We start from the raw sequence: 18,162 nt of genomic DNA on the forward strand, positions 1-18,162 counted from the left end.
GGGCTGATCGCTTGAGCTCAGGAGTTTGAGATCAGGCTGGGCAACATGGCAAAACCCTGTCTCTATCAAAAAGAAAATATATATATATATATATACACACACACACACACACACAAAGTTGGCTGGGCGTTGTGGCACGGGCCTGTAGTCCCAGCTTCTTTGGAGGCTGAGGTGGGAGGATCACTGGAGCCCAGAAGGTCGAGGTTGCAATGAGCCAAGACAGCACCACTGCACTCCAGCCTGGGTGCCAGAGTGAGGTCCTGTCTCAACAATTAATTAATTAAAGGTCCTTGGAGACCAGCAGATGCTGGAAGAAGCTTTACTCTGCTATTCCCTTATCTGCCTAAAGTCTGAACCTGCTAAAGAAGAAAACTATTACTTCTGTTTTCTTCCCTGAGTTTTCTTTTTTTTTTTTTTTTGAGACGGAGTCTTGCTCTGTCACCCAGGCTGGAGTGCAGTGGCCGGATCTCAGCTCACTGCAAGCTCCGCCTCCCGGGTTTACACCATTCTCCTGCCTCAGCCTCCCGAGTAGCTGGGACTACAGGCGCCCGCCACCGCGCCCGGCTAGTTTTTTGTATTTTTAGTAGAGACGGGGTTTCACCATGTTAGCCAGGATGGTCTCGATCTCCTGACCTCGTGATCTGCCCGCCTCGGCCTCCCAAAGTGCTGGGATTACAGGCTTGAGCCACCACGCCCGGCCCTTCCCTGAGTTTTCATTAATTTAACTTACACCTCAGGAAGAGAGACTGAAGTCTGTCAACACACCTGAACAGACTTTTGTCACAAACCATTGTCTGCTTTGCAGGCCCAACAAACTTAGTCCTCGGCCATTTTATGTTCTCCAAGGCCATTATATTCCTGTAATTATCATGTACTATCTCCAAAATTGCCACATTTCTCTTACCTCCCCTTCCCTATCAAAAAGGGTACATATGCCTCTGTACCCCATTGGGTTATTGAGTCATCATTCTCTTGCAATTTCCCTGTGCTATGGACATTAAATTTTGTCTGTCTTTTCTTCTATTCATTTGTCTTTTGTCAGTTGCTTCTCAGCAAATCTTCAGAGGATGAAGAAGCAGCTTTCTCTCAGTCCCTACAGTGGAACAAATGGACCCTCACACACAGCTGCTGGGAATGCAAAATGTGCAACCACTTTGGAACATGGTTTGGCAGTTTCTTTTAAATTAAGCATGCACTCAGCAACTCTCTTGTGCTAATGTAACTGCAGTCTAGTTATCTTTTAGGTATAACACAGCCCAAACTGCAAGTCATGTAGCTTGGGCATGCACAATAGAAAAAGCTTTGACCTGTAACCACACTTAGAACCAATGGTTTCTTCCTATGAAACCAGAAATACATGACCAGAACCTGAACACCAAAACTCCTTCAGAAGTGAGGGGTCCATTGGCCAGGCAAATCCGATGCTGAAATCTGCCTCCCCATACCTTACCCTAAATGATCACATGTGAAGCTCTCCAATCAGACCCTGCCAACCCAAAGTTTGTAATACTTTCCCTTGCACATCAGCTCCTTAAAGCTTGGCCCAGACCTCAAATCGCGGAGATACATTTGAGCTGCGTCTCCTGTCTCCTTGCTGGTTGGCCTTGCACTAAAGCCTTTCTTTTCTGAGAAGCCAGTGCCATAGCATTGGCTTTCTATGCATGCCAGGCAGTGAGCCCATTGCTTGGTAACAATGTTTCTGCCTGCTTTCATCATCGCCCCCTCTAGTCCGTTTGTAACACAGAGTAATCCCTTTAAAACCAAAGTCTGATCTTGTCTTCTCTGCTCCTGACTCTTCCATGGTGTCCCTTGAAGAGCAAAGTGGCCTGCTGAGACCATTGCATAATTTGCTCCTCATCCACCACACCCACGTTCTAGCCAACTCTGCTGCCCACACACCCAGGTAGCTGAAGTAGTGGTTCCGAGATGCTTCCAGTATTGCTCCCAGAGTAACTCCTTTGAAAAAACAAACAGATCCTCCCCTCCTCATAGCCCCTGGCCAAGAAAGAGTCCGTCCTCTAACTTTGCCATTTCTCAGAAAAACTCCAGGCACACACCAGCTCATCTCCTTTGACCTTTCTGTTACTTTGTCCTAGAACATATCTGCAAGGCCTGCTCTCTTACCTCCCTCAGACCTTGACACAAACCTTCTTGTTTTCTGGAGTCTCGCTCTGTCACCCAGGCTGGAGGGCAGTGGCGTGATCTCAGCTCACCGCAACCTCCGCCTGTCAGGTTCAAGCAGTCCTCCTGCCTCAGCGTCCCGAGTAGCTGGTACTACTGACACGCACCCACCAGGCCTGGCTAATTTTTTGTATTTTTAGTAGAGATGGGGTTTCGCCATGCTGGCCAGGCTGATCTCAAACTCCTGACCTCTGTTCCACCCGCCTCGGCCCCCCAAAGTACTGGGATTACAGGCATGAGCCACCGTGCCCGGCCTCAAACCTTGTTTTCGCAGTGAGGCTTTCTTTGGACACCCCACCTAAAATTGCAACCCCTTCTTGACCCCACGTCATGCCCTGCCTCATGTCTCCACACTCACTGCCTTCCAATTTGCTCTATAGTTTTCTCATTATCCCTCTCCCCACCAGGATGGCAGGAATTTTTATCTGTTCCTTTTGCTGCTATTTCCCCAGGGCCTGGCATGTTCTGGAAGCTCATGTTGAATGAATGAGAGCTTCAAGGCTCAAATGAAGTTTCACTCCTCCCTAAAGCCTCCCCAGTAGCAGCACAGCCATCATTAAGTCTCTTCTCTGAGGCCCAGACTATTTTCCTTGCATTTCTTCCTGTGTATTAGCTGCATCCCCACTACCCTCCCCTTATACTTGCCTGTGAGCTCCTCAAGGGCAGGGAACATGTCTTTGCCTCCCCTGGCATCAAGTATGGCTTGAAGCATGCCCTGGGTACTCAAGAAATGATTTTTTTTTTTTTTTTTTTTTTTTTTTTTTTAGACGGAGTCTTGCTCTGTCACCCAGGCTGGAGTGCAGTGGCAGATCTTGGCTCACTGCAACCTCTGCCTCCCGGGTTCAAGCGATTCTCCTGCCTCAGCCTCCTAAGTAGCTGGGATTACAGGCATGGGCCACTATGCCTGGCTAATTTTTTGTATTTTTAGTAGAGACAAGGTTTCACCATGTTGGCTAGGCTGGTCTCAAACTCCTGACCTCAAGTGATCCACCTGCCGTGGCCTCCCAAAGTGCTGTGATTACAGGCGTGAGCCACTGCACCTGGCCTGATCCTAGTTTTTTGGGAGAGGGCGGCAGGCATGCCTTTTTGTAGGGGAGAAACAGCAATATCTTTTCCTCATTCATAGATAGATTCATAGCTGAAAGCCCTCTAACAAAAGATAGATTAATAAGAGAAAAGCATAAAACATTTGTTTAATACAAGTTTTGTGTGACACAAGAATCTTCAGAAATGAAGACCCAATGAAACAAGGAAATCGGTGAATATTTATGCTTAGGTCTGAGGAATAGACAGTCATACAGAAGCATGATGGGAAGACAAAAGGACATGGTCTAATGGGAATAAACTGGGGGGAGTTCAGCAAGATCTGTTTGCTCAGGTTCTTCGTGGCATCTCTATTTGACATTCCTTTCCTCTGGGTATAGGGTAGGACAACTGTCACATGAAGGTCTTCAGGCAAGAAGGGCAGGGGAAGGTAAGAGTGACCTTTCTCCTCTGCTGTTTTCTGTTTCCGAGATGCCATATTTTTGGGTAGTATTTCCTACACTCCATCATTGTGAAAGCCTGCATCATTTAGATGGACAGCTGCCCCTTTGTTCAAAGCCTTGGATGCATTTGCTGAGAAGGTCCCTGGATACAAGACAATGTCATCAGTCTATCATTTATGAGGAAGAGGTTCTTAAATAAAGGAGAAATTGGAAAGAAAAAATCAATTAGGATCAGGGAGATGGCTGCTCTGTGGCACCCCTTTCTCCCTTAGCTAAAGTGGCTTTTGATTGGACTGGGCTGTCTCTGAGCTGGAGCAGAAGCTAATAGAAGGCGATTTTTCTTTCTTTGCAAGGAGCAATGTTAATCGGAACAGTGAGAGCTTGAGTGTCAACTCTGCACTTACATAAAAATGGGCTTGGGGATGAATGTGCAACAATTATCCTGTGACCAGAGTCTTTCAGGAAGGACAAACCCAAGATTAGTGGTTAATGCTGAATCCCAAGGAGTCTTGCCCTGAAGCTAAGGAAATAATCCTGACACTGTCTATTTCCAGCTCAAGACCATTTGCAAAGGGGGCCTGTGCTTTCAAAATGGAAAGAAAATTAGACAGTAATTTCTTGAGGGGAGGGAGACGTGGTACTGTTTTAAAACAAGTTGAACTGCTGAGGAGCACCGTGGAGCAGAAAGAAAAAAAATCTTACATTCCAGCTCTGAATTCTGTCACTTACCAGCTCTATGACCCAGGCAAGTCATGCGGCTTCTCTAAGCATCGATTTCCTCATCTTTAAATAGAGACAGTGATTTCTGTCTATCTCCTGAGACCACTGTGTGAATTAAATTAGATCATACATGGGAAAGGCCATAGACAAAGTATAAAGCCCTCTACAAATGTGGGGTATATTATTTGGCAAAGGCACATTGTACCCACAGTACCCTCCAGTAGCCCCAGCCTAGTTGAGAAGAGGGCACAGACCAATGGAATGACAAGGGACAGCCCAAGTGTGACCTGGGGTCTCCCGTCCCCATCAGAGCTCAATAAGAATGCCTGGAACTCCCATTCCTGCCCAGCGTTTCTTTGCATTCTTGGCGAGAAGGCGGACTTTATCATCTCACTGCAGACCAGCTGAGGATAAGGGGCAGTGTGGTTCAGTGAGTAGAACAGGGACTGTGGAGTCAGGCTGCCTGGGTTGGAATGCTAATTCAGCATCTGCATGAACTTGGGCAAGTTAGGTAACCTCTCTGTGCCTCGGGTTCCTCGTCTGTAAAATGAGGATAATGATCTATACCTCACTGGATTGTTGTGAGGATTAAACGAAGTTATGAGCAAAGTGTTTAGAAAAGCACTTAGAGAAACACTGAGTGTCGTACTCACCTCAGGCTCCAGGATCCCCGAAACAGATGCAGTTTATAAGGCATCTTTTCATCCTAAATGTGCTCACCCTGCCCTGTGCCAACCACAGAACTTGGCCCCTCTCCTTGGCTGATTTTAAAACAAAGGCAAAAGCAAAAGTAAAAAGACACACACATATACAAAGGCTCTTTTGGGCCAGGCACGGTGGCTCATGCCTGTAATCCCAGCACTTTGGGAGGCCAAGGCGGGTAGATCACCTGAGGTCAGGAGTTCAAGACCAGCCTGGCCAACATGGTGAAATCCCCTCTCTACTAAAAATTAAAAAATTAGCCGGGCATGGTGGCATGCTCCTGTAATCCCAGCAATGCAGGAGGCTGAGGCAGGAGAATCGCTTGAACCCGGAAGGTGAAGGTTGCAGTGAGCTAAGATCTTGCCACTGCACTCCAGCCTAGGCAACAGAGTGAGACTTCATCTCAAAAATAAATAAATAAAAAAAAAATAAAGGCTATTTTGGCCTTAGAAAATTTCACTGAAGTACTGAAAGAAGTGGAGGAAATTTACACAAACATCTTAAAACGTAGACAGCTGGTGTTTAAAAGTCTCTGCTGTGTATCTGCCAACCTGCTGCCATGTCACTGGGTCTCTCCATCCTTCCCCTTTCATGAGCAAATGCTTCCCCCAGCCCCATCCCATTCTGCCATGTCTTGTGAAAAGAAATTCAGCCCTCACTTTCTACAGCTTCTTTCTTCCAGGTCCTGCCTCGGGGCCTACCTTCTCATATCCAGATGGTTCTAGCAGTATTTTCCTAAACCAAGACAATTTCCTTTCTAAGCAGGATTCTGGCGTTGCCTGTTAAGATGGCACATACTGTTTTCTCACCCTACTATAAACTCAAAAATCATGAGATTGGATTTTGGGGTTTTGAGTTGTCAATGGTTAGAGGAGAAAGGGGGCGCTCTCTGATAGAGACCAAGTGTAACCGCCCAACGGGTTCTCCTTGCTCACTGCCTAGACAGAACCAATTTATCAAGACAGGGGAATTGCAAGAAAGAGTTTAATTCACACAGACCCTGCTACACGGAGACTGGAGTTTTATTATTACTGAAATCAGTCTCCCCAAAATCTTGGGGACTGGGGTTTTTAAGGATAATTTGGTGGGGGTGGGGGAGTGGGTAGCAGTGAATCAGGAGTTCTGATTGGTTGGGTCAGAGATAAACTCACAGGGAGTCAAACCTGTCCTCTTGCACTGAGTTGGTTCCTGGGTGGGGGCCACAAGACCAGATGAGCCCGTCTTTCCACCTGGGGTGGTGCCAGCTGATCCATTCAGTACAGGGTCTGGAAAATATTTCAAGCTCTGATCTTTGGTTTTACAATAGTGATGTTATCTCCAGCAACAATTTGTGGAGGTTCAGAATCTTGCAGTCTGGCTGGATACTTCTGGGGGCTCTGAGGGAGAATATGTATTCTTGCTTCTTTCAGCTTCTGGAGGCTACGTGTGTTTCTTGGCTGGTGGCCCCTTCCTTGCGTCACTCTAACCTCCAGCTCTCTCATCAGATCTTCTGCCTCCCTCCTATAAGGATACTTGCAATTACTCTTTTTTAAAAATTATTTTTAGTTTTTTTATTATTTTTTTGAGATGGAGTCTTGCTCTGTGACCCAGGCTGGAGTGCAGTGGCACGATCTCAGCTCACTGCAACTTCTGCCTCCTAGGTTCAAGCGATTCTCCTGCCTCATCCTCCCTAGTAGCTGGGATTACAGGCAGCTGCCACCATGCCCAGCTAATTTTTGTATTTTTAGCGGAGACAGGGTTTCACCATGTTGGCTAGGCTGTCTCGAACTCCTGACCTCAAATGATCCTCCTGCTTTGGTTTCCCAAAGTCTTGGGATTACAGGTGTAAGCCACCGAGCCCAGCTGTATTTTTTATTTTTTGAGACAGGGTGTCACTCTATCACACAGCTGGAGTGCAGTAACATGATCACTGCTCACTGCAGCCTCGATCTCCGGAGCTCGAGCGATCTTCCCACCTCAGCCTCCCGAGTAGGCGGGGCTACAAGCATGCACCACCACACCTGACTAATTTTTGTATTTTTTATAGAGATGGGGTTTTATCATGTTGCCCAGGCTGGTCTCAAACTCCTGGACTCAAGCAATGTGCCTGGCTCAGCCTCCCAAAGAACTAGGATTACAGACGTGAGCCACTGTGCCTGACCACTTGCAGTTATTCTTATCTGAGGGTATACTCGGATAGTCTAGGATAATCTCCCCATCTCAAGATCTTTAAATCACATCTGCAAAGTCACACAAAGTACCACACTCACAGGTAGGCAGCAGTCTGTAGTGCCCAGTCAAGAGAAGAAGGTAAAAACTTCTTGTCCCTTCCTTTCCAAGGAGATTGGAAAGAAGATTCACAGGAGAAAGGAGATTCACAGGAGAAAATCATTTGTTTGGGTCATGATTCTGGCTAAAACTTGGTTTTGAGACCAGGCATGGTGGCTCACGCCTGTAATCCTAGCACTTTGGGAGGCTGAGATGAGCTGATCATGAGGTCAAGAGATCGAGACCATCCTGGCCAACAAGGTGAAACCCCATCTCTACTAAAAATACAAAAATTAGCTTGTCGTGATGAGGAAAGAGAGAGACCCTCTCATATTGTTTTATACTCAGTACCTGTTTTAAGAAAAAAACAAGGAAGTAAAACCAAAGACAAGCAGCCCGGCACCAGGCCCAAAACCAGACCTGGGCCTGCCTGGCCTAAACCCAGTAGTTAAAAATCAACTCATAACTTAGAAACCGATGTTATTCATAGATTCCAGACATTGTATAGAAGAACACTGTGAAACTTCCTGCCCTGTTCTGTTTCTCTCTGACCACCGGTGCATGCAGCCCCTGTCACGTACCCCCTGCTTGCTCAAATCAATCATGACGCTTTCACGTGAAATCTTTAGTGTTGTGAGCCCTTAAAAGGGACAGAAATTGTGCACTCGGGAGCTCAGATTTTAAGGCAGTAGCTTGCAGATGCTCCCAGCTGAATAAAGCCCTTCCTTCTACAACTCGGTGTCTGAGAGGTTTTGTCTGCGGCTCGTCCTGCCACAGTGGTGGGGCGTACCTGTAGTCCCAGCTACTCAAGGAGGCTAAGGCAGGAGAATCTCTTGAACCTAGGAGGGGGAGGTTGCAGCGAGCCGCAGGTCGTGCCACTGCACTCCAACCTGGCGACAGAGCGAGACTCCGTCTCAGAAAAAGAAAAAAATGTGTTTTTGAGGTATCCATTAGTTATTGATCCTTTTCCTGCTAGGTACTACTATTTCTTTCCTGTTTGTCTCATTTTGTGGCCTGAGAACTTGGCTTGACTTTTGAGCTGTTGGGACATGCAAGTAGTGAGTTTCACGTATGCAGGTGGTCAACTATGGATTGGTTCTCTCCTCCCTCCCAAGAGGCATTTCTATGGAAATGAAAGAAAAACAAATATTAATGATTGGAACAGACTATAAACCAGTTTCCCAGTCTGGAGGGCAGCTAGTAGAGAAGATTACTAGATGTTGGGCTTGAAACATCTTTTGTAGTTTGAATGTCCCTGGTAATATCTTCCAGTATTCCAGTGAACTTTCTGAATGGCGCACACAGCAACAAGCACAAAAGTTGTCCACACATGAGTTATTGTGGTAATGTCTCTGAATAAGTATCAAGTAATGTCTCTGAAGTAAGTATCAAGTCATCCAGCTTCAGCTTCAGCTTTAGGAAAACGGCAGTTTTTCTTTTTAGTGATTCGAAGTCAAAAGGGTAGGAGAAAATCAGAATAGTCTGGAGAATCATAGCCAGATATTGGAAGACACTCCAATAGAAGAATTCAGGATCCAATCCCATTTGCAGGTAGAAAACAAAGCCTCAAAGACAATGACTAGGACTAGAATCTGGTAAAAGAAAAACTTCAGCTGAATGACATTTAAAGGAGTTTAATTGAGCAATGAACGATTCTCGAATTGGGAGAGCCTCCCAAGCCAGTGGCTCTGAAACTCCAGTGAAGCCACATGGTGGAAGATTTATGAATAGAAAAAGGAAATTTATGTACAGAATTGGAAGTGAGGTACAGAAACAGCTGGATTGGTTACAGGTTGGTGTTTGCCTTATTTGAACATGGTCTGAACAGTTGGCTACATTTGATTGGCCAAAACTTGGTGATCAGCACAAGTGTAGGCTGTGGTCTGTTTACACCTCCACTTGTTATAGTTCATGATGTACAGAGAAACCTTTAGGCCAAACTTAAAATATGCAATGAGGCAGCTTTAGGCTAAACTTGATTTAACAAATCTAATAATGGTGCAGTGTAATTCTCTCTTGAAACATAATTTTTCTCTCTACAGTAACCCCTATTTCAATCACAGATAATCACAATAAGACTAATTTGTTTGAAAAAGTAAGTTTAGAACCATTGTATTTGGCCTACTTATTTACAGAAGCACAGAAAGAATAGTGATTGATCATACATGCTCTTTTAAAATCTTCCTTCTCATAAGGAATCTTAGAGTATACTTTTAAAAGCCACTCTAGGCTAGGAAGCCAAGTTATAGACTTACCATCAGATTTTGCCTATAATACACAGAGATCTGGGTAAATTCCTCTCTTATCAAGGTCCCCAAATTATCCTGAGATTCCTGGGTCTGACCGGAAGTGACTTGCCTTACTCACCTGTAAGGGAATCATGTAAGAGAACCCTGCGTGCAAGGTACCAGGATTTTTTTTTTCCCAAGGGATTTTATTGGGGCCACAAATTTAACCTGAGTTTCTTAAAACTTATCTAGTCAAATCTGATTCCATGCACATCATTCTCAAATATGACATCCCAATGAAGGCCTTTTACCAATTGTGTCTTGTTAAAAGGAGAACAGATTTTAATTGAATTTGTACAAATAACTATATTGCTATGAACATAAGAGCACTCGATAAGAGTTTGGTATTTGGCAGTACCATCCAGAGGTAGAGAAAATACCGCATATGCATACTATACATACATAGATATACATAAACAGATAGATGCAAACAGAAATCTTCAAGTTTTTATTTAAAAATTTTAGCCATGTGCCAGGTACCATAATATAAAACTCCCTAGTTTATAAAAGAGTAATTGGATCTAAATTATGTTTCTGGCAGATGGAATAAGTTAAGATTACTCTCTCAGATGGATAAAGCTTTTTACTACTTGTGGTAAAGACTTGAAATTTTTTTTTTTTTTTTTTTTTTTGAGACGGAGTCTCGCTCTGTCACCCAGGCTGGAGTGCAGTGGCCGGATCTCAGCTCACTGCAAGCTCCGCCTCCCGGGTTTACGGGCCATTCTCCTGCCTCAGCCTCCCGAGTAGCTGGGACTACAGGCGCCCGCCACCTCGCCCGGCTAGTTTTTTGTATTTTTTAGTAGAGACGGGGTTTCACCGTGTTAACCAGGATGGTCTCGATCTCCCGACCTCGTGATCCGCCCGTCTCGGCCTCCCAAAGTGCTGGGATTACAGGCTTGAGCCACCGCGCCCGGCCAAGACTTGAAATTTTTAAAAATGCCAGTTGGTTTCTAAATAGCTTTCTCCCCTCCCCCACCTTCTTCTGAGAGTCTTCTCCCCAAAATTTGCATCTGAAGAAGATGGTGCTTAGGTCCTAGGACTTGGTAGAAAATTTACATCTTAAAGGCACAGAGAAAGGATATGTTTTCTCCAAGAAGGAGTTTTGGTGTATATTTGCTTATTATCGGAGGTCATATGGAGGCTGTGGCCTACATTTCAGGCGATTACTGAGGAGACTATCAGCTGTCTGAATGTCCCCAAAGACCATCTGAGTGGATAAAATATCCAGTTATTTCTAAATAACCCTTTTCCTTTTCAGCTTCAGAGAGTTGATCTGGGGATCCTCAGTCCCTCAAGAGCAGTGGAGCCAAAAGTTCAAGTGACTGAGGGTCTGGAATAGGAAAGAAAAGAGTCTGGCAAGGATGGATGGAAAGGTGGAGGAGGTGAGGCAGGAAAATAGGGTCTAGAGGCAGGGAACTTAAAGCCAATGCCCACTTCAGCTGTGACAGGAAATATCCTCTCATTTTGTTTGTTTTGTTTTGTTTTGTTTTGTTTTGTTTTGTTTGTGAGACAGAGTCTCACTCTGTCGCCCAGGAGTGCAGTGGCGTGATATCTTGGCTCACTACAACCTCCACCTCCTGAGTTCAAGCAATTCTTCTGCCTCAGCCTCCTGAGTAGTTGGGTTTACAGGTGCGTGCCACCACGCCTGGCTAATTTTTTTTGTATTTTTTTTAGTAAGGTGGGGTTTCACCATGTTGGCCAGGCTGGTCTCGAACTCCTGACCTCAAGTGATCCACCCGACTTGGCCTCCCAAAGTGCTGGGATTTTAGGCGTGAGCCACCATGCCCCGGTGTTCTGAAACTTTTTCTTTAGTCCATTGATCTTAAAGTGATCAGAAATCTGTGTTCAGGAATACCCGTTAGAGTATTCTTCATGAAAATCAATTTAGGACTACAGATCACTGCAAATGCTTTTAGAGAAGAATTTAAAATAACAGCATGGATGACAGGCCGGGCATGGTGGCTCACTCCTGTCCTGTAATCCCAGCACTTTGGGAGTCCAAGACAGGTAGATGACTTGAGGCCAGTTTGAGACTGGTGGGGCAAACATGGTGAAACCCTGTCTCTACCAAAAGTACAAAAATTAGCCGGGCGTGGTGGCACATGCGTCTAATCCTAGCTATGCGGGAGGCTGAGGCACAAGAATCTCTTGAATCTAGAAGGCAGAGGTTGCAGTGAGCCGAGATTGTGCCACTGTTCTCCAGCCTAGGTAACAGTGAGACTCTGTCTCAAAAAATAAATAAAACAAAATAAAATAAATAAAATAGCTGTGGATGACAACAACTTAAAATAGCCGCGGTTAAATCTGATAAAGTTTTCAACTGACAAAGAAATTTAGTTATTTCTATTATGTGCAACATTTTGAAATAACCAGAATTATGACTGACCACATCACATCAGGATCATCAAGACTTTTATAAATTTAATATAATCATTAGAATATTCACATTAATAACATATCCATACAAATATAACTTTAGAAAAGATTTAACATAACAAAATTATAACTGATAACATTTTAGATTTTTATAAAATTATATAATTTGGGGAATATTTATATCAACAAATGTAACTGAAAGAAGATCTGTCAGGCCTCTGAGCCCAAGCCAAGCCATCGCATCCCCTGTGACTTGCACGTATATGCCCAGATGGCCTGAAGTAACTGAAGAATCACAAAAGAAGTAAAAATGCCCTGCCCCACCTTAACTGATAACATTCCACCACAAAAGAAGTGAAAATGGCCGTTCCTTGCCTTAAGTGATGACATTACCTTGTGAAAGTCCTTTTCCTGGCTCAAAAAGCTCCCCCACTGAGCACCTCGTGACCCCCACTCCTGCCCACAAGAGAACAATCCCCCTTTGACTGTAATTTTCCTTTACCTACCCAAATCCTATAAAATGGCCCCACCCTTATCTCCCTTCACTGACTCTCTTTTTGGACTCAGCCCACCTGCACCCAGGTGATTAAAAAGCTTTATTGCTCACACAAAGCCTGTTTGGTGGTCTCTTCACACAGACGCCCATGACACTAGCATCAATCATCATTGACAATTCCTCCCATACAATTTACCTTAGCCAGCCATGGTGGCATGAGTCTGTGGTCCCAACTACTCGGGAGGTTGAGGTAGGAGGATCGCTCGAGCCCAGGAGGCAGAGGTTGCAGTGAGCCAAGATCGCGCCACTGCACTCCAGCCTGGGTGACAGAGCGGCACCTTGTTTCCAAAAAAAAGAAAAAACAACCTGTATTCCATACAATTTACCAAGTAAGTCTAATCATTTAATATCTCTGCAGGATGAGAGATACTTTCTTTGAAGATTTTGAGGGGCCTAACTTGAAAATGCCAAAGTTAATTTTAGGCCAAAAAGACTTAATTTAGTATTTTGATGCTGGGGAAACCTTCCAAAGATGTCAAAAGTTTCAAAACACGATCATAACAGAATCGCAGGTCATTATAAAATAATACTTATTTGGCCGGGCGCGGTGGCTCAAGCCTGTAATCCCAGCACTTTGGGAGGCCGAGACGGGCGGATCACGAGGTCAGGAGATCGAGACTATCCTGGCTAACACGGTGAAACCCCGTCTCTACTAAAAATACAAAAAAAAAAAAAAACTAGCCGGGCGAGGTGGCGGGCGCCTGTAGTCCCAGCTACTCCGGAGGCTGAGGCAGGAGAATGGCGTAGACCCGGGAGGCGGAGCTTGCAGTGAGCTGAGATCCGGCCACTGCACTCCAGCCCGGGCTACAGAGCAAGACTCCGTCTCAAAAAAAAAAAAATAATAATAATAATAATAATAATACTTATTTAACCAGAGTGATCATCAAAAGACCTTCAAAAGCGATACAGAAGGTTACATGGATGTAAAAACCTTAACCCTTTTAACGGTCAGGTTTTCTAAGTACTCAACCTAATAAAGACAATGCTGGAATTATCTTGATAAAATGGAAAATCTGTGTGTGTGTTTTTTAGGCCAGTTACCAAAAAGGTAAAGAAGAACCTCCTGTACTGTGTCTGCTTCTCCTTATGGGAAGCTGGTTTAGATAACTGGGAGTCAAACCTGATGAAAAAGATATTTGAATTTAATTAGCCACAGGAAGAGTGTGTCTAGGGCTATGTGTATACACTACATTAAGGAATGTAAACAAGAAAACTAGTACCTTGAGGAGGGAAATAATAGCTCTTAGTAACAGCATGAGAAGTCCCCTGGATGTACATGGAACAATTCAGACATATCAGGAAAAGACAAGATTACAGAATCAAATTATACTGGAAGAAAACATTGCTTTTTCTAGACCTTCAAGATAAAACATTTCTGTGTCAGGCCACAACAGCAGAGTTAGAGCCAGAGGAAAAAAAGCTCCAGGAGTTGACAAAAATAAGGAGACAGTTATCCCAGCCAAGCCAAAAGATAGACCTTTTCAAAGGGAAACAGAACAGAAGGCAATGATGTATAACCTGCAAGTCACATGCGGTGAGGTACAGTAAAAGTTGAACTTCTGAGATATAAATCTGATACACTGGGTTGTGAGTGGGGTTAGCCCTAGGGAAATGGTTAAATGGGGGATAGGGTCTGCATCACCTCCCCCCACTGAGGTTCTTGGGTCCACTGAACATTTACCCCCGTCCCAAATCTAGAGGCATGCCTTGTTGGACAGAGCCTTGTACCATCAAATGATATTCTGCCCGGCTGGTGCAGTGGCAGGCGGATCCCCTGAGGTCAGGAGTTTGAGACCAGCCTGGCCAACATGGTGAAACCCCATCTCTACTAGAAATACAAAAATTAGCCGGGCGTAGTGGCACACGCCTGTAATTCCAGCCACTCAGGAGACTGAAGGACGAGAATCAGAGGTGGAGGCAGGAGGTGGAGGTTGCAGTCAGCCGAGATCACACCACTGCACTCCAGCCTGGGTGACAGAGCGAGACACCAAGACACCGAGACACCGTCTCAAAAGAAAAAAACAAATGAACAAAAACCAAAGACCTCTTCTGCATGACCCAAGCTGAATCCTCCCCACTTGCAGCCCTACCCCCAGTTACCAGCCCCGCAGGATGGAGCCAAGGCCTTGAGGCAAAGGGTACCAACATGTGTGAATCTCCTCAGGGCACACTCCTTATTTCGTCTGACCATGGTGTGCATTTACGGTCTGGGGTGAGGATGTGCCCCTAGAAGCACTAATGGTGAGGTTTCAGGACTATCGCAACCTGGCCTTGCTCTAGGCTACAAAGTTACACCTTGAGGACAGCCATCAATCAAGATGCTAGAAGGGATCTACCCTGTCTCTAAAAAAAAAAGAATAGAAATATGTTAGCCAGGCATGATGGAGTGCGCCTGTAGTACCAGCTACTTGGGAGGCTGAGGTGGGAGGATAGCTTGAACCCAGGAGGTCAAGGCTGCAATGAGCTAATTGTGCCATTGCACTCCAGCCTGGGCAACAGAGCAAGACCCTGTCTCAAAACAAAACATCACTGAGAGAGAAAAATATCTGGACTTTTGCAACAGGAATAATACCATGGTATGCAGGGCTGCATACACAGAGACTGAGTCCAATGACCACAACAGGTTTTTTCATGGCAAGAAAGGGGCTACCTCAGAGGCAAACTCAAGGGTGACAGTTCCCCTTGAGCCCCACAGTTCAAGAAGGAGGGACCCCTCCCCTAGTTCCCAGGCTCTCAACTCCTCATGTGCTAGATCTGCCACTGCTTTGGCATTTATGCAGCCTAGACTTCCTCTAGCATGGCCCCTCACCCTCAGGGAGATGGTCCAGGAGCAAGGCAGAGCATGGCCAAATGCACAGAGAACGGTCCACTCCGTGAGGGTCAGGGAGTCAAGAAAGGCTTTGCTGGGAGAGGCACTGGTGTTGGCCTCCAGGGACAGGTGGGATTGGGTGGGGAGAGACTGGCACAACAAGTTTGTTTTTTTTTTTTTCATGCCAACTACTTTGGTCAAACAAAACATTTTAGAAAAACATTTTGTGAACTGTTATCTGCTAGGCAGTGTGCTAAGTACTTTATCTAAGTTGTCTCATTGGTTCTCACAACAACACTCTGAGGTAGGAGCGATTCCTTTTTTACCAGTGAGGGAACAGAGGCCCAGAGGAGTTAAGTTTGTCCAAGGCCACACAGCTAGTTAGTGATATAGCCAGGACTTAAAGTCCGGTCCCTGATGACCCAGCTCATACTCTTAACACCTCAGCTAGATATAAGAGTGGTGGAGTGGATGCTCCATTCCTGTGCCCTATACTTTTGTGAGTCCCCCAAGAAGGGCCCAGAGGGCTCTCTGGGCTGCAGAGCTGCTGAGAGGTGAAGGCCACACCTTGGCCTCCAGCCAGACCTGCACCTCCAAATCGGAGGCATTTGGGCAGCAGTCTTGTTGCTGAGCCTCCAGGAAAGTAGGTCCACAATTCCAAAGCAGGCCTTGCAGACATAGAGTTATTCTGCCATTAGAGGGTTCCACGGCTGAATGAACTTGATGACACTAGTTTGAACAAAGCTTATTAGGTTTACTTCCCACAGGACTTCCCAGAACCTGCATCTGCTAATGGGCCTTGTCAATCTCCAAGAGGACATAGAATAGTGTATTTCCCTACCTCCTCCGACCACCAGAGCCCTTCAAGCCATGTCCTTTCCTTAGGAGTACTTATTTCTTTTGGTTCTGCCTTTGAGTGGTATGTCAACCCCCTTAATAATTACAGCCAGCTGTGGGTGTGCTGGGGAGGATCACTTTAAGGCCAGAACCTTAAAGGGAAACCAGGCCCCCTGGGAGGATGTCATGCTGGCAGCAGTGGCTGGAGAGAAGCCCTTGAAGGAAAAGTGGAACTCAAGGAACCAGAGACAGGAATACCTGGGGAGTCTCCTTCATTGCATCTCTCCTGTCCCAGCACCCCTTCTCCAGCCTTCTTCTGGTGTCAGACTTGTGCACACCTTCCCTTCACTGTGGAAGGCCCTGCTGTGAGGAGCCACGCTTCAGAGAGGCCCTCACCTTTGCTTTTTCAGAGGTATTTGCATATTTAAACTTAGCTGCAACTGCGGACTGAGAGCCTTTGCTCCGTAAGCAGAGCAGCAGCTGAAAGGAAGGAAGGAGAGGCAGTCCTTGCAGGTGCTCTCAAAAGCCCTCTTCGCAGGCAACCAATGGTTTTCAATCCACTAACACAGCCCTTCTCAACCTGACTGTACATAAGACACACTTGAGAACCTTTAAAAACGACCTCTGACCCTGTAACCACCTCGAATTAAATTAGAATCTCGGGTCCCAAGAATCAGTAGTTTGTGAAATGTCCCCAAGTGATTCTAATGTGCTGCCAGGGAGGCAAACTGCTGCTAGAGCCCAGCTCCTCAAAATGCAGCCTGGGCCCAGCAGCCCCCAGGTGTGGTTAGCAAAGCCTCCAGGCCTATTGAATCAGAGCCTGAATTTTAATGACCTCCCTGCCCCTTGACTCATATTCCCATTAGAGTTCTAGGGTCTTGTTACCATCACCTGTGTCAGCATCCAGCTGCAGTGGCAAGCGTGCTGGGGCACGCCTTAACCCTTTCTTGCCCCTTCCTACTGATCACCCCAGGAAGCTCGATGGCCCTTGCTCTGTGCCTTGGTTTCCTTACCTGTTGTAAGGAACATGGCTGTGCTTTGGTCAAGGATAGACCGAGGTGGGATGTTTACATCCCACGTGACTCAGCGTAGACCGCAGGCGTATAACTCTACTTGTTATCACAGCCACGTAGCTATAACATGGGAAGGCCAACACTTGGCTCTACACCACTGTTGTCTGTAAAAGGTACAATTGCCGTGTTGACACTGTGCAGGTGCGCTGGTGCCCAGAGAAAGAGAGAGAGAGAGAGAGCCAGAGATGTCTGTTTTTGCAGAAGGATGGGGAAAACCGGGACACAATTTGGCCCCCTTGTGCCCAAAGAGAGAAAGAGTTAAGCTGCCGACCCTGAAGGCAGGGGAGAGCTGACCATGCAGCTGTATGTGGTAGCTGCCAGCTCAAACAGCCCGGACAAGGCAGACAGTGTGAGAAAGCTGTTGAAGTGAGCTGCTGCTGAATAAAATCATTCACCTGCCTACAGCCCCCCTGACTGTTCTTTCTGCTCATCCTCCCACTCCTTCTGGACCTCAACATGACCTTTGGCATAGTCATGAACCTGACATCTGTAATATGTAGACGTTGGACAAAGTGAGTCCTAGCTCTGCCGTCACCACCACCATCATCATCACCTCTCATTGAGGGCCTACTATGTGCAGCCAGGCTCTGAACTAGGTCTGTCCATGCTCTGCCTGAGTCTCTTCAGCTGTCCAGTGGGGACACAGGCATGCCTTGCTCAGCACTGTCCTCGTACACAGAGCTCATGGCACTGAGGCTGAACCATGCAGTGTGAACTGTGCACTTCCCAACCTGGCCCTTTTCCCTTTGTTACATCTTTCATTCAACATCTCGTGCTCCTACTGAAGGTCTTTGTTTCCCAGCAAATATTTTGCAAAAGACAAACAAACAGAGCATTATTTCATGGTTTAAAGGGGCGACTATGACAGTGTAAGGGCTATGAGTTT

At 45.9% G+C, this 18,162-nt stretch overlaps 1 long non-coding RNA gene across 2 annotated transcripts; it reads right to left on the minus strand.

The window, feature by feature from the left end:
* Positions 1–3,434: 3,434 nt before the first annotated feature.
* LOC144333777 (uncharacterized) lies at positions 3,435–16,586 on the minus strand. Of its 2 annotated transcripts, XR_013402786.1 has the most exons (5): positions 16,462–16,586; positions 12,694–12,835; positions 6,242–6,590; positions 4,398–4,493; positions 3,435–3,810 (listed from the first exon to the last, which is right to left on the minus strand). It is a non-coding gene; the product is annotated as an uncharacterized LOC144333777 (long non-coding RNA). The 2 variants fall into 2 exon arrangements; XR_013402787.1 differs by having other exon boundaries at positions 3,435–4,451.
* Positions 16,587–18,162: the final 1,576 nt, after the last annotated feature.

This window comes from Macaca mulatta, chromosome 13, assembly GCF_049350105.2.
Source record: "Macaca mulatta isolate MMU2019108-1 chromosome 13, T2T-MMU8v2.0, whole genome shotgun sequence".
NCBI classification, from domain to species: Eukaryota; Metazoa; Chordata; class Mammalia; order Primates; family Cercopithecidae; genus Macaca; species Macaca mulatta.